The sequence below is a fragment of the Pelophylax lessonae genome (genome assembly GCF_965119305.1).
Source record: "Pelophylax lessonae genome assembly, chromosome: 7".
Classification (NCBI taxonomy): Eukaryota; Metazoa; Chordata; class Amphibia; order Anura; family Ranidae; genus Pelophylax; species Pelophylax lessonae.
Window position 1 is genome coordinate 202,976,375 of NC_138774.1, and position 12,013 is coordinate 202,988,387.

At 45.3% G+C, this 12,013-nt stretch overlaps 1 protein-coding gene across 1 annotated transcript in view; it reads left to right on the forward strand.

The window, feature by feature from the left end:
- CFP (complement factor properdin) overlaps nt 1-1,209 on the forward strand; it is a 105,204-nt gene extending 103,995 nt beyond the window's left edge. Inside the window, exon 10 of the mRNA XM_082262994.1 lies at nt 1,060-1,209. The gene's annotated coding sequence lies outside the window, so the exon portion shown is untranslated. The remainder of the gene's footprint in view (nt 1-1,059) is intronic.
- Nucleotides 1,210-12,013: the final 10,804 nt, after the last annotated feature.

The window sequence follows — 12,013 nt, forward strand, 5'->3', positions numbered from 1 at the left end:
GCAAGTCGGCTCTGTCCCACAAAATGATGCAACTGTAAGTTGTTTCACGGGGCCGCTAGTGGGGGCGTGTGCAGGGAGAGCCAATTAGCGGGTCCGGCGTTCCGAGATTGCCGCCGCCACCCGCGGACGCTTCCCGTGGAGACAGAACGGCAGTCTGGCGTTGTAAACACAGCAGACCGCTGTTCAGTCAGTTATGAACACAGGGATGCTGTGTTCCTCCTATTTAGCAACACAGGTCTCTGTGTTCATGCAGCAATTCCATCCCCCCACAGTTAGAAAGCACCCCCTAGGGACACATTTAACCCTTTAATCTCCCCTGGTGTTGACCCCTTCCCTGCCAGTGTCATTAGTACAGTAACAGTGCACATTTTTAGCACTGGTCCCCCAAAAGTGTCAAAAATGTCAGGTAGGGGTCTGTCAACCGCAATGTCGCAGTCCCGCTAAAAATTGCTGATCGCTGCCATTAGTAATAAGAAAAAATAAATAAATAAAAATTATCTTTCCCATAGTTTGTAGACCCAATAACTTTTGCGCAAACCAATCAACATACGCTTATTATTATTATTTTTTTTTTTAAACAAAAATATGTAGCAGAATGCAAATTGGCCTAAAATGATTACAAAATTTGATTTTAATTTTTTTTTTATTGGGAATGTTACATAGCAGAAAGAAAAAAATATTGTTTTGTTTTTTTTCAGAATTGTCGCTATTTATTTGTTTATAGTGCAAAAAATAAAAAACGCAGAGGTGATCAAATACCACCAAAAGAAAGCTCTATTTGTGGGGGGAAAAAAGGACATTCATTTTATTTGGGTACAGTGTCACACAACCGCGCAATTGTCAGTTAAAATAATGCAGTCTGGAATCGCAAAAAATGGCCTGGTCATTAAGGGGGTAAAACCTTCCAGTCCAGAAGTGGTTAATACTGCTTTTGTTGCTCTGAACTTGCTAGGGAGTTGACATTGCAGAAAGTGTCAATCTTTTATGTGAATTTCATTATGTGAATAATAGTCTTCCTTTAATATTTGAACAATCATTCTGTTTTCTTGTTTGTTATAGATGTTGACGACCTGTACTAGTTGACTTCTTTTATGGTCGCTTTCCCGAACCCAGTTTCTACATTGTTATGCTATGGTGACAGAATATAATGTACCTGTAGCAGTCCTGGAGAGTTGATGTTAAGCGCAAAAGATATTCTACAACAGCATTAAAAATTATACTATGCAACTTTAGGGAATTATTATTTTTCCGCACCTTGATCCATCCAAACTGCACATCTAAACAACATCTGTTTGTCTAAGTTCTACCCTGAGCAATACAAAAACTACCCACCATGCCCCAATCACCACTGGTATGTACTGTATAAATTAGATAAATGTAACTATAAAAAATAAGTACATTTTATAAAACAATTAAACAGCTGTCTGTTGTTCTCACTAAGTCTGTTTGTCAATCCTATGAAGACAAATGTAAAATATATGACAACACAAATCTGCTTTATGTACGTGTGCTGCACTTGGTCCATTAAAATAAAGATCTGCTTTGGTATTTTCTCAGTAGAAAGTGTTTGTGAAATCGTAAAAAAAAAAAAAAAAATTCTAACACAGCTCTAGTACAAGTTAAGCTGGACGTTGTAGATTTTTGAAAAAACATTCTGACGAATATTTGTACGAACATTAGTTCTAAAACCCTTGGGGCATTTGTTGACTTGATTAATTTAATTTAAAATGTAATTTCCTGTAAACATCTTTGGAATTAATAGCACATATACTGTTAGAGATTTGTTCGAGTACATTTTTTTCATCCTGCTTCTTTGAATTTGCTCATCACTGCAGTCAAAAATGAATGTCAGTTTGACCTCATCAATGATTAGAACAGGGGTGGGGAACCTATGTCCCGGGGGTCGTATGCGGCCCTCGAAGTCATTTGGTCCGGCCCCCCGTGCAGCTGAGTCTGTGTTTCTCAGCTGACCTGTCAGAATGGAGCCAATGCTTCCTGTATAGTTCCGGCTCTGTTGTGACAGTCTGAGTGAGTCACAGATGGAGTGATATCAAATGCACTCCGCCTGTGACCAATCCAGGAAACATAGCCTCTTCCTCCAGCGCGGCACCGCTGCTAGCCAGCATTTCCCGCCAGCAGCACACACAGCAGTACCAGCCAGAGCCAGCAGTACCAGTCAGAACCAGCAGTACCAGCCAGAGCCAGCAGGACTCACAGCAGTACCAGCCAGAACCAGCAGTACCCGCCAGAACCAGCAGCACCAGCCAGAACCAGCAGTACTCACAGCAGTACCAGCCAGAGCCAGCAGTACTCACAGCAGTATAAGCCAGAGCCAGCAGTACCAGCCAGAACCAGCAGTACTAGCCAGAGTCAGCAGTACCCACAGCAGTACCAGCCAGCAGTACCTACAGCACAGTACCAGCCAGTAGTACCCACAGCAATACCAGCCAGCAGTACCAGCCTGAGCCAGTAGTACCAGCCAGCAGTACCCACAGCACAGTACCAGCCAGCAGTACCAGCCTGAGCTAGCAGTACCCAAGGCAGTACCAGCCAGCAGTACCTACAGCACAGTACCAGCCTGAATCAGCAATCCCCACAGCAGTACCAGCCTGAGCCAGCAGTACCCACAGCAGTACCAGCCAGCAGTACCCACAGCACAGTACAAGCCAGCAGTACCAGCCTGAGCCAGCAGTACCCACAGTAGTACCAGCCAGCTGTACCCACCAGCAGCACCAGCCAGCTATGCCCACCAGCATTACCTGCCAGCAGTTCTTTTCAAAACTTACCACCACAAAGTCGACTGCGCTCCAGACTGACTGATGCAAACCTGGAAAACCAGTTCCGAGTAGCAACATCATCATACCAGCTAACATCACACACCTCACCAAAGAGAAGCAGTTGCAGCCATCACATTAGGGGTGAGTTAATTAAATGTTTGACCAAATATAACAGGCACATTTTTAAGTTGATAATTTTGTACGGCCCCCAAATGATTTTATGAATACCCAAATGGCCCTTGGCAGAAAAAAGGTTCCCCGCCCCTGGATTAGAACAATGATTGGAAAACCTAACAAACATTCTTAGCACCTTTCCGTCCGCCCTATAGCAGATTGACGGCCGGGCAGGTGCTTTCCTGTTCTGACTGGACACCAGATGACATCCTTCACATTGCGCCGAGTGGCGATTAGTGGTGAGCTGTGTCCCTCGGACACAGCGCATCACCGATCAGGGTAAGGAGCCGATGACATAGGCTCTTTACCAAGTCATCACAACAAATGCCTGTTATTGGCATTTGTTCCTCAGCATTTTCAGTTTCTTTTTAAATGTACTAAATATTTGAGGCCAAGCGCAACCTTTTAAGAATTATTTACCAGCTTCAGTATTACAGAATTGTATTTTTTTTTTTCAAAATGTTTTCTGTTTGTTTAGCAAATAAAAAAACAGTGGTGAAAAAATATCATCAAAAGAAAGCTCTATCTGTCTCAAAAATGATAAAAATGTCATATGGGTACAGTTTTTTGTTTTTTTTAATGAAAAAGGAGTTTATTAATCCACCACATTGCTAAAGAAACATTATACGAAGTAATATCATCCTATGACAAAGATACAGGTGTACCAACAGGAGACTACAAAAGGAGATATGCTATAGGGGTGACAAAAAAAATGGATAATCAACATTCAATAAAGTGCACACAGTTATATAAGACGATAACAATCTGTATAGTGGCGAATGTTTCATATTCATCAGAATTCCGAAGAACAAACAATAAACAGTAAAGAAAAAAAAAATTACATTTTTGAAAACTAAAAAAGAGAAAACAACAGTCACAGTCCCAGTCTAAGCACTAATCCCAGGTCTGCATACCCAAATTCTCTAACTGGAGACAACTTTACTCAGGAAGCAATTTGAAAAAGATAAATTAAGAATCTTCCAGTAAGCTTGTAGAGTAATTAAACACTGGTATATTTGCAGTCTACATCCATAGCAGCAGTGCTTTAAGTGGGCCGGTACGCAGCGCCACTTTCAAACATAGCCATTGAGCGTACCTCCACCTCTCCGTGCGTCCAGAACGTGCTTTTAGCGTACCGGTACCAGTGGCGGCCGGTCGATAGGGGGCGCAGGGGCGCCGCCCCCCCCCCCCCCAATAGATCTTCAAAGAAAAAAAATTACCATTTAAAAGCCCACTAGGGGCGCCGGACCTATTGCTGGCTATGGGGGGGTGGGGTTTGGCATCCCACGTGCTGCCAGCAGAGGCGCCGATTGGCGGCCTTTGTGGGTGTCATCGGGGCGCAGAGCAATGCGCCCCGACACTCCCCACTGTAGTCCTGTCCTGGCTGTGATTGGTCTAGACTCCAGCCTGGACCAATCATTCAGGACATCCCGGCTTACGTCGTTGGGGGCAGTGCCAGTGCGTGCGTCAGTCACTCACCATCACCGTCCGACTCCGTCACCTTCCTGCCGTCAGAGCGAAGAGAGAGGAGCAGCGTGCCGTGGACGTCTCACAGTCTGGAGTGTGGAGTCAAGTCAGCGAGCCAGCCCACTTCCCAGGAGAGCAGGTAAGTGAACAGTGATTGAAGCCGCTGTAGTGGGTAACAATCCGGGCACAGTAAGTAGCAGGCCACAATCCAGTACAGCAAAGTCCAGCGGCACAGGGCAGCAATTCAGGGACTCCCCAGCCAACAGTGGTCAGCAGAGTGGCAGGGAAAAGGAGGCCCAGAGGGCAGAGGTCCTTCACAAAGCCATTGTGTGTCCTTGAAGGGCTGTGTGACAGGACTGCATCTCCTGTGCCATGCCTGTACATACTGTGCCAAGCCTGTACATACTGTGCCATGCCTGTACTTACTGTGCCATGCCTATTACTACTGTGCAATGCCTGTACATACTGTGCCATGCCTGTACTTACTGTGCCATGCCTGTACTTACTGTGCCATGCCTGTACCTACTGTGCCATGCCTATACCTACTGTGCCATGCCTGTAAATACTGTGCCATGCCTGTACCATCACCTGTGCCATGCCTATACCATCTCCTGTACCATGACCTGTGACATGCCTGTACCATGACCTGTGCCATTCCTGTGCCATGCCTGTACCATGACCTGTGCCATGCCCTTACCATGACCCTTGCCATGCCTATACCATCTACTGTACCATGACCTGTGACATGCCTGTACCATGACCTGTGACATGCCTATACCATCACCTGTGCCATGCCTATACCATCATCTGTGCCATGCCTGTACCATCACCTGTGCCATGCCCTTACCATGACCTGTGCCATGCCTATACCATCTCCTGTACCATGACCTGTGACATGCCTGTACCATCACCTGTGCCATGCCCTTACCATGACCTGTGCCATGCTTATACCATCTCCTGTACGATGGTCTTTCTAGCTCAAGCAAATCCACAAACTAATAAAAGGAGTTATTATCTTTTATAAGGTCGTCTGTCTGTTGACTGCTGTATATAAAACCCCTTCAATATAAAGGTTGTTACCTCAGGGGAAGAGGGGAGTCATCAACAAAAAAAAAAGATTTATAGGCTATAATAGAGTACCGGCACCTCTTTTGGGCCACTTAAAGCACTGCATAGCAGTCAGTCTAGCACCAATTTAGGAGGTGCAAGTCCTGGAAATTCAAGCCAGGCTTGCCATATTGAAAAAAATGTGTTATGTGCGCCTGTGTTGATATGTTACTTTTTCTCGCACTAAAAGGGTGTTAACCTGATTGATCAACTGTTGTACTGTGGGAGATAGCCACAGTTTAGCTATTTGTTTGCGTGCTATATACAGCAGCCTGACAACTGTAGTATAAGATGGAACTGGGTATTGTTCTTCATCAATTGCTCCCAGAATACAAATCAGCGGATCCATCGGTATCCTAAGTGTTAAGACCGTAGAGATAGTATCCGTAACCCCCTTCCAATACCATATGGGTATAGTTTTAAATGACCACGCAATTGTCATTCAAAGTGTGACAGCGCTGAAAGCTGAAAAGTGGCCTGGGCAAGAAGGGGGTGAAAGTGCCCAGAATTGAAGTGATTAAAGCATAATTTCAAGAGAAATTTTACTAGTGTCAGTCCCTCACATGTTTCCACGTCTATCCAGTAATGGCTGCACAGCATTGCTCTGGAGTGGCTTCCTGCATGTGACAATAATTGACTATGCCTGCACAGTGTATGTCAGCAAGACAGCTTGTAGTCTCCACCATCAGTGCCTGTGAGAACACAGAAGCACGACCGGGAGACGGTTGTTACTGTCTAACAGAAAGTACCTGAAACCAGACCTTCATAGCAGGATCACTGATCATTTTTTTTATTGAAAGCTGCATATTTAAAGATTGAAAATGGTGAAATTTGCATTGACATTAAAACATACAGTATATGAAATTTTGATGACTGGGATTAGAGCTACTTTCCCGACAGGCTCCATGGCAGCATACGTATGGGGGTTAGCCCCGCCTCCTTTCCTACCCTATAGGACTCCACTCCCATAAATTTTGCTAAATGCTAGGGCTGCGTTCCTTTTTTGTCCTTCTCCTACAAGTTTGGAGTCTTACCCCATATGAAAAATCTCTGCGACCAAGGCTGTGAGGTGGTGGATCCAGACGGTGTCCTCTCAGCAATCCCAGCTATTAACAGGGAGGACATGGGCAATGGATGCAGTGCGTGAATAGCTGTAAATCCTGACCATTGGCAGGTTAGCGGAAATTTGGCCAAGCGTTCTAGCTATTAGCGGGAGGCCCTTACGCACACGCCGTTAATGTCTCTGTGGCAGCCTTGGGGGTTCCAGGCCGGTTGCGTGGTGCCATGGTGGTAATGTTTATATATATTTCTTTTTTTTCATGGCAGTAGTCTGTATTTGTATTTGCTTTTCTTTGTCATCTGTTAACTTTGGTTTGTGAATACTGTCTGTTGACGGTGCAAATTAAATCTTTTTTTTGACCAGAAGTTGCCCACCCGGGTGTGTATGGCTAGTTATTTCCCATACGTATGCTGCCATGGAGTCTGTGAGGAAAACTGAAATTTTCCTATTACATACTTACCGTAATTTTCCTTTTCTGATGGACCCCATGGCAGCTGGAGTTCCCTCCCATCTGCTGGAGTAGGCTAGTCGTGGAACGTGGCTCCTAGCACTAAGCAAATTTTATGGGAGGGGGGTCCTATAGGGTAGGAGAGGAGGCGGAGCTAACCCCCATATGTATGCTGCCATGGAGTATCAGGAAAGGCGAATTACGGTAAGTATTTGATAGGAAATTTTCCGTATTGTTGCTACTCTCACCCTTAAAAAAAATAATAAAAAATACAAAATTGAAAACGGTCTTCAAAAGAAGACTGTTAATACTTACTTATTCAATACCGATTTCTGTGTTGAATGCCTGTGCCCTTGCCTTGTGCTGTTGTTCTATTTGAATGTTCCATTGTCACTACTCTATCCTGTAGTTATACAGGGGTTGGTGGATGTCACCACAGTAGTCATCAGGAACTGGCTGTCCAACATATCTGTATCTGTGTTGGATGTGATGATTTTGTTGGGGGCTTAATTCTCAATAGGAACATCCCCAGGGATAAGTAAGACAAGTCTTCTATTGAGGTTTTTTTAAGATGATAGAGTCTCTATTTGTATTTATTGTACTGACAAAAATTGAAAGCTATTTACAATATTCTGCAGAATTATTACATTTCAGCTAAGACTTAAGGCAGAACTAAGCCCTCCTGTCCTTTACAGCCAAGGAAGCTGTCATCTTAGCCTGTGTTTGATCTGCAGTTGCCATGGTGTTGCACGTGTGATCAGTAATGACACCAACCATCTGATGGTTTAACAGGGAGCACAAGCAAATGTGGCAGTTCTCACTCACAGCATGCCTGTTTTGGAAAACCGTTAAATCCATGGGTTTAGTTGCACTTTAATATGATAGCAAATCATAATACATAGGAGCACACCATATCAACTTCATAACACAATCAGGGGAGACCAAAGTGTCAATACAAAACATAAACATTATCAAAGATTAAGGCCCCATGCACAAGGGGCGTTAGAAAAAACGTACGTCAAAGTTAGTTCTGACGCCGGAAAAAGCAGCTGTAAAAACGTGCTTTCAGTAGCTTTTTCCATTGGCGTTATTGCACGTTTTGCCACGTTGCTTTTAGCAGCGTTTTTTTTTCTTCCATTCAAAATCAATGGTTCCCTATGGGAGCCTATTGATTTGAATGGAGGTCGCACCGCAACACCGCAAGTCGGATCCGACTTGCGGGGCGACTTGCGCTGTGAGAATCTTGAGGGGGAACTCCACGCCAAAATGGGAAAAAAACGGCGTGGGGGTCCCCCCCAAGGTTCCAAACCAGGCCCTTCGGGTCTGGTATGGAATTTGAGGGTAGCCCCATGCCGAAAAAAACGGCGTGGGGTCCCCCCCAAAATCCATACCAGACCCTTATCCGAGCATGCAGCCCGGCAGGCCAGGAAAGGGGAGGGGACGAGCGAGCGGCCCCACCCCCCCTGGACAACACCAGACCACATGCCCTCAATATGGGGGGGTGTTAGTGCTTTGGGGCAGGGGGAGCTCTGCACCCCCCACCTCAAAGCACCTTGCCCCCATGTTGATGAGGACATGGGCCTCATCCCCACAACCCTGGCCGGTGGTTGTGGGGGTCTGTGGGCAGGGGGCTCATCGGAATCTGGAAGCCCCCTTTAACAGGAGGAAATTTTCTTCACTTTGTAGAAATCTCCTTATACTTTCTCTTTTGTCAGCTAGGCAAGAAGTGAATGAAAATATTATCAGTAGGACAAAAAGGTAAAAAAAAAATGGAAGGGTTTTTAACCATTCCCTATGTTTTCCAGTCTTGGCTTAAGACTTAATAAGTATATTTTGTATTCATCATATAGATGTAGCCGGGAGCAGACTACCATTATCTGACACTCCAGACTTACTTTCTGCTCTCAGACTGTCTCTATCAATTCCTAGTGTTGGTCTCAGGTTACATGCATTATACACTTGAGACTGAGAGAAGGGCATTGTGGGAACTTTAGTCTTCTACAAGGATATTACTGCACTGCTGAACTGTTTAAGAACTGTACTTTCCAGCAAGCCATGGGTTCCAGGATATAATTGTGGGAGAGACTATAAAGGGATCTGCTGAACAGGACCATGCTCTCTTGCTTCCCGGGATCCATCGTGTGTGCATCAGTCTGCTACAGAGGGAGCAGACTGCGGCCTACTGCACACCACCCAGCTGTCTGCAGACTCAGCCCAGGCAGGACGGATGACCATCGCTGCTTTGCTGACATCCCTGCAGTATCGCTGATCAAGTGAAGTCCGTGGGACTCACTGAAACAGCAGAGTGCAGCCATCTCAGTGTCTCACAGCATGGAGAGTTGCCATTGCCTGTTCTTCCAGGACTCATAAGAAGGACATCAGGATTGGTGAGAGAGCGCCTGCTCAGAGTCCAGTTTCCAGTTGCCACAGTTTCCCTTAGACACTGAACACAGACATTCTACATCTGGATTAGTTAGTGGATCATTGATAACCAGAACCAGCTATTCTGCATTGCTTTTTTCACACTGTTCTACACTGGGGAATCATTGGTTCTTTGAGCTCCAACTGCCAGTAAAGATCTTAGCAAGGCCTTGCAAAATGAACATTGCTATATCATTGCTCTTAAAGGGAACACATTACTGGTATCTAGATTACCTCATCTCTCATTAGGATACAGGTATTATAGGCCGGTCCGGGGCTCCCCTTTAGTAAAAGTGATTCTTATAGCAATTTATAGCTTTCTGAGAGATTCATTCACTTACTGCAAGATACTGTGTATATTTCGTGTATTTACTTGTAATTATAATTGGTTATTCGCTGTTTTTTAGTGTTATTTCAACTGAGCCCTGGCTGTTTATCCGGGGCCTAGTCTACGGGTGCACGAGCTAGAAACGTGCCAAAGAGCTTGGTAGAACCCTCTCCTATAGTCTCGCTGCAAGTGGAGGGGATCTACACTAAAGCTTTAATTGATACGGGAGCCCAAGTGACACTATTGTATTGGGATTTCTATGACAAACACTTGAAGTATATCCCCTATTGTAGTAGTGCGTAAGAAAAATGAAACCATTCGGATGTGTATCGCCTACCGGACCCTAAACCGAAGGACCATTCCCGATCAGTACACTACCCCTCGAATAGAAGATGCGTTGCAATGTCTATGTGGAGCAAAGTGGTTGAGTGTGTTAGATCTGAAGAGTGGGTATTACTAGATACCAATGCACCCAGATGACTGGCAAAAGATGGCCTTTTATCAGCCCATTAGGATTCTTCGAGTTTGATCGCATGCCACAGGGATTGGCGGGAGCCCCAGTCACCTTTCAGAGGTTGATGGAGAACACAGTGGGAGATATGAATCTGATAGAGGTACTTGTGTATCTGGATGATATCATTGTGTTCGGCAAGACACTAGAAGAACACGAAGCATGAATTGAAAAGGTTTTCCAGAGGCTTCATGCAGAGGGGCTGAAGCTGTCATTAGAGAAATGTCAATTCTACCAGACATCAGTTACCTACTTGGGGCATGTGGTCTCAGCAAACGGAGTAGACACTGACCCGCGGAAGCTGGAGCCTGTTACCACTTGGCCTTGACCAAGGACAGTTACAGAACGGAGGTCCTTTTGGGGATTCTGCTCCTACTATAGAAGGTTTGTGAAGAACTTTGCGCAGATTGCGAGACCCCTGAACGAGTTGTTACAGACGGAAGGAAACGAAGAGTCGCAGAATTTGAGTTCGAGGGAGCAACAGCCGTTGGGGCCTAGGAGACCACGTGAGTCTGTTCGGGATCAATGGACCCCGAAGTGTGAACAGGCTTTTAGATGTCTGAAGGAGAGCCTTACAGAAGCTCCGGTTTTGGCCTATGCTTTCCCTTCTAAGCCTTATGAACTGCATGTGGATGCTAGCCGAGAAGGGCTTGGAGGAGTGTTGTATCAGGAGACGGCAGGGAAGATTCGTCTAGTATCATATGTGAGTCGAAGTCTTACCCCCTCTGAGAAGAACTACCTGATACACAAGTTGGAGTTTCTGGCCCTCAAGTGGGCAGTAGTAGACAAGCTATGAGACTACTTGTATTGAGCTTAGTTTGTGGTAAAAACAGATAACAATCCCTTGACCTATCTGATGTCTACTGCTAAATTGGATGCCACTGGACATCAGTGGTTGGCTGCACTGTCTGAGTTTCAATTCAGCCTGAAGTATTGGCCAGGAAGAGGAAATTGGAATGCTTTATCCCAAAGACCATATGTTTCAGATGATTGTTCCCGGAATTGGATACAACTGACCCCTGAAGGCGTTCAGACAGTGTGTCAAGGGGTGGAGCATCGTCATAAGGGAGCTACGGGAGCCGAAGCCAAGAGAGTTACCCCGACTGCAGTACCTCGCTACTACTGTGGTCTGACTCAAGTGCGTAGTCAGGAGTTGCCTTATCTGACAAAGGAAACCTGAGAGACCAACGGGAGGATCCCCTATGTGACCGTGTCAAGAAAGCATCAGTGGCTAGAGACTCTCAGAGACTGTTGAAAAGTCCGCTTGATGGCGCAAAATTCAGTGTTGACGGCTCTCCATGATGATCACGGACCAGATAGAACCTTTAAGCTAGTTAGAAATAATTTCTATTGGCCATCCATGAGGACAGAAGTTGAAAGTTATTGTCGTTTTTGCATTCGGTGCATTCAGAGAAAGATTTTGCCCAGCAGAGCTGCCCCAATTGGCCATCTATGAAATCAAGGGCCAATGGAACTGGTTTGCATTGATTTCTTGTGTCTAGAACCTAAACTGAGTGGGCGCAGTAATGTCCTGGTTGGGACAGATCATTTTACCCAGTATGCTCAAGCTTTCCCAACCAGGGACGAAAAGCCAGTACAGTTGCCAAGACTCTGGTTATTCGTTCATTACAGCCTGCCCTAGCGTCTTCACTCGGATCAAGGCCAGGATTTCGAGAGTAAATTAGTAAATGTCTTTGCGAATTGTTAAGTATTCAAAAGT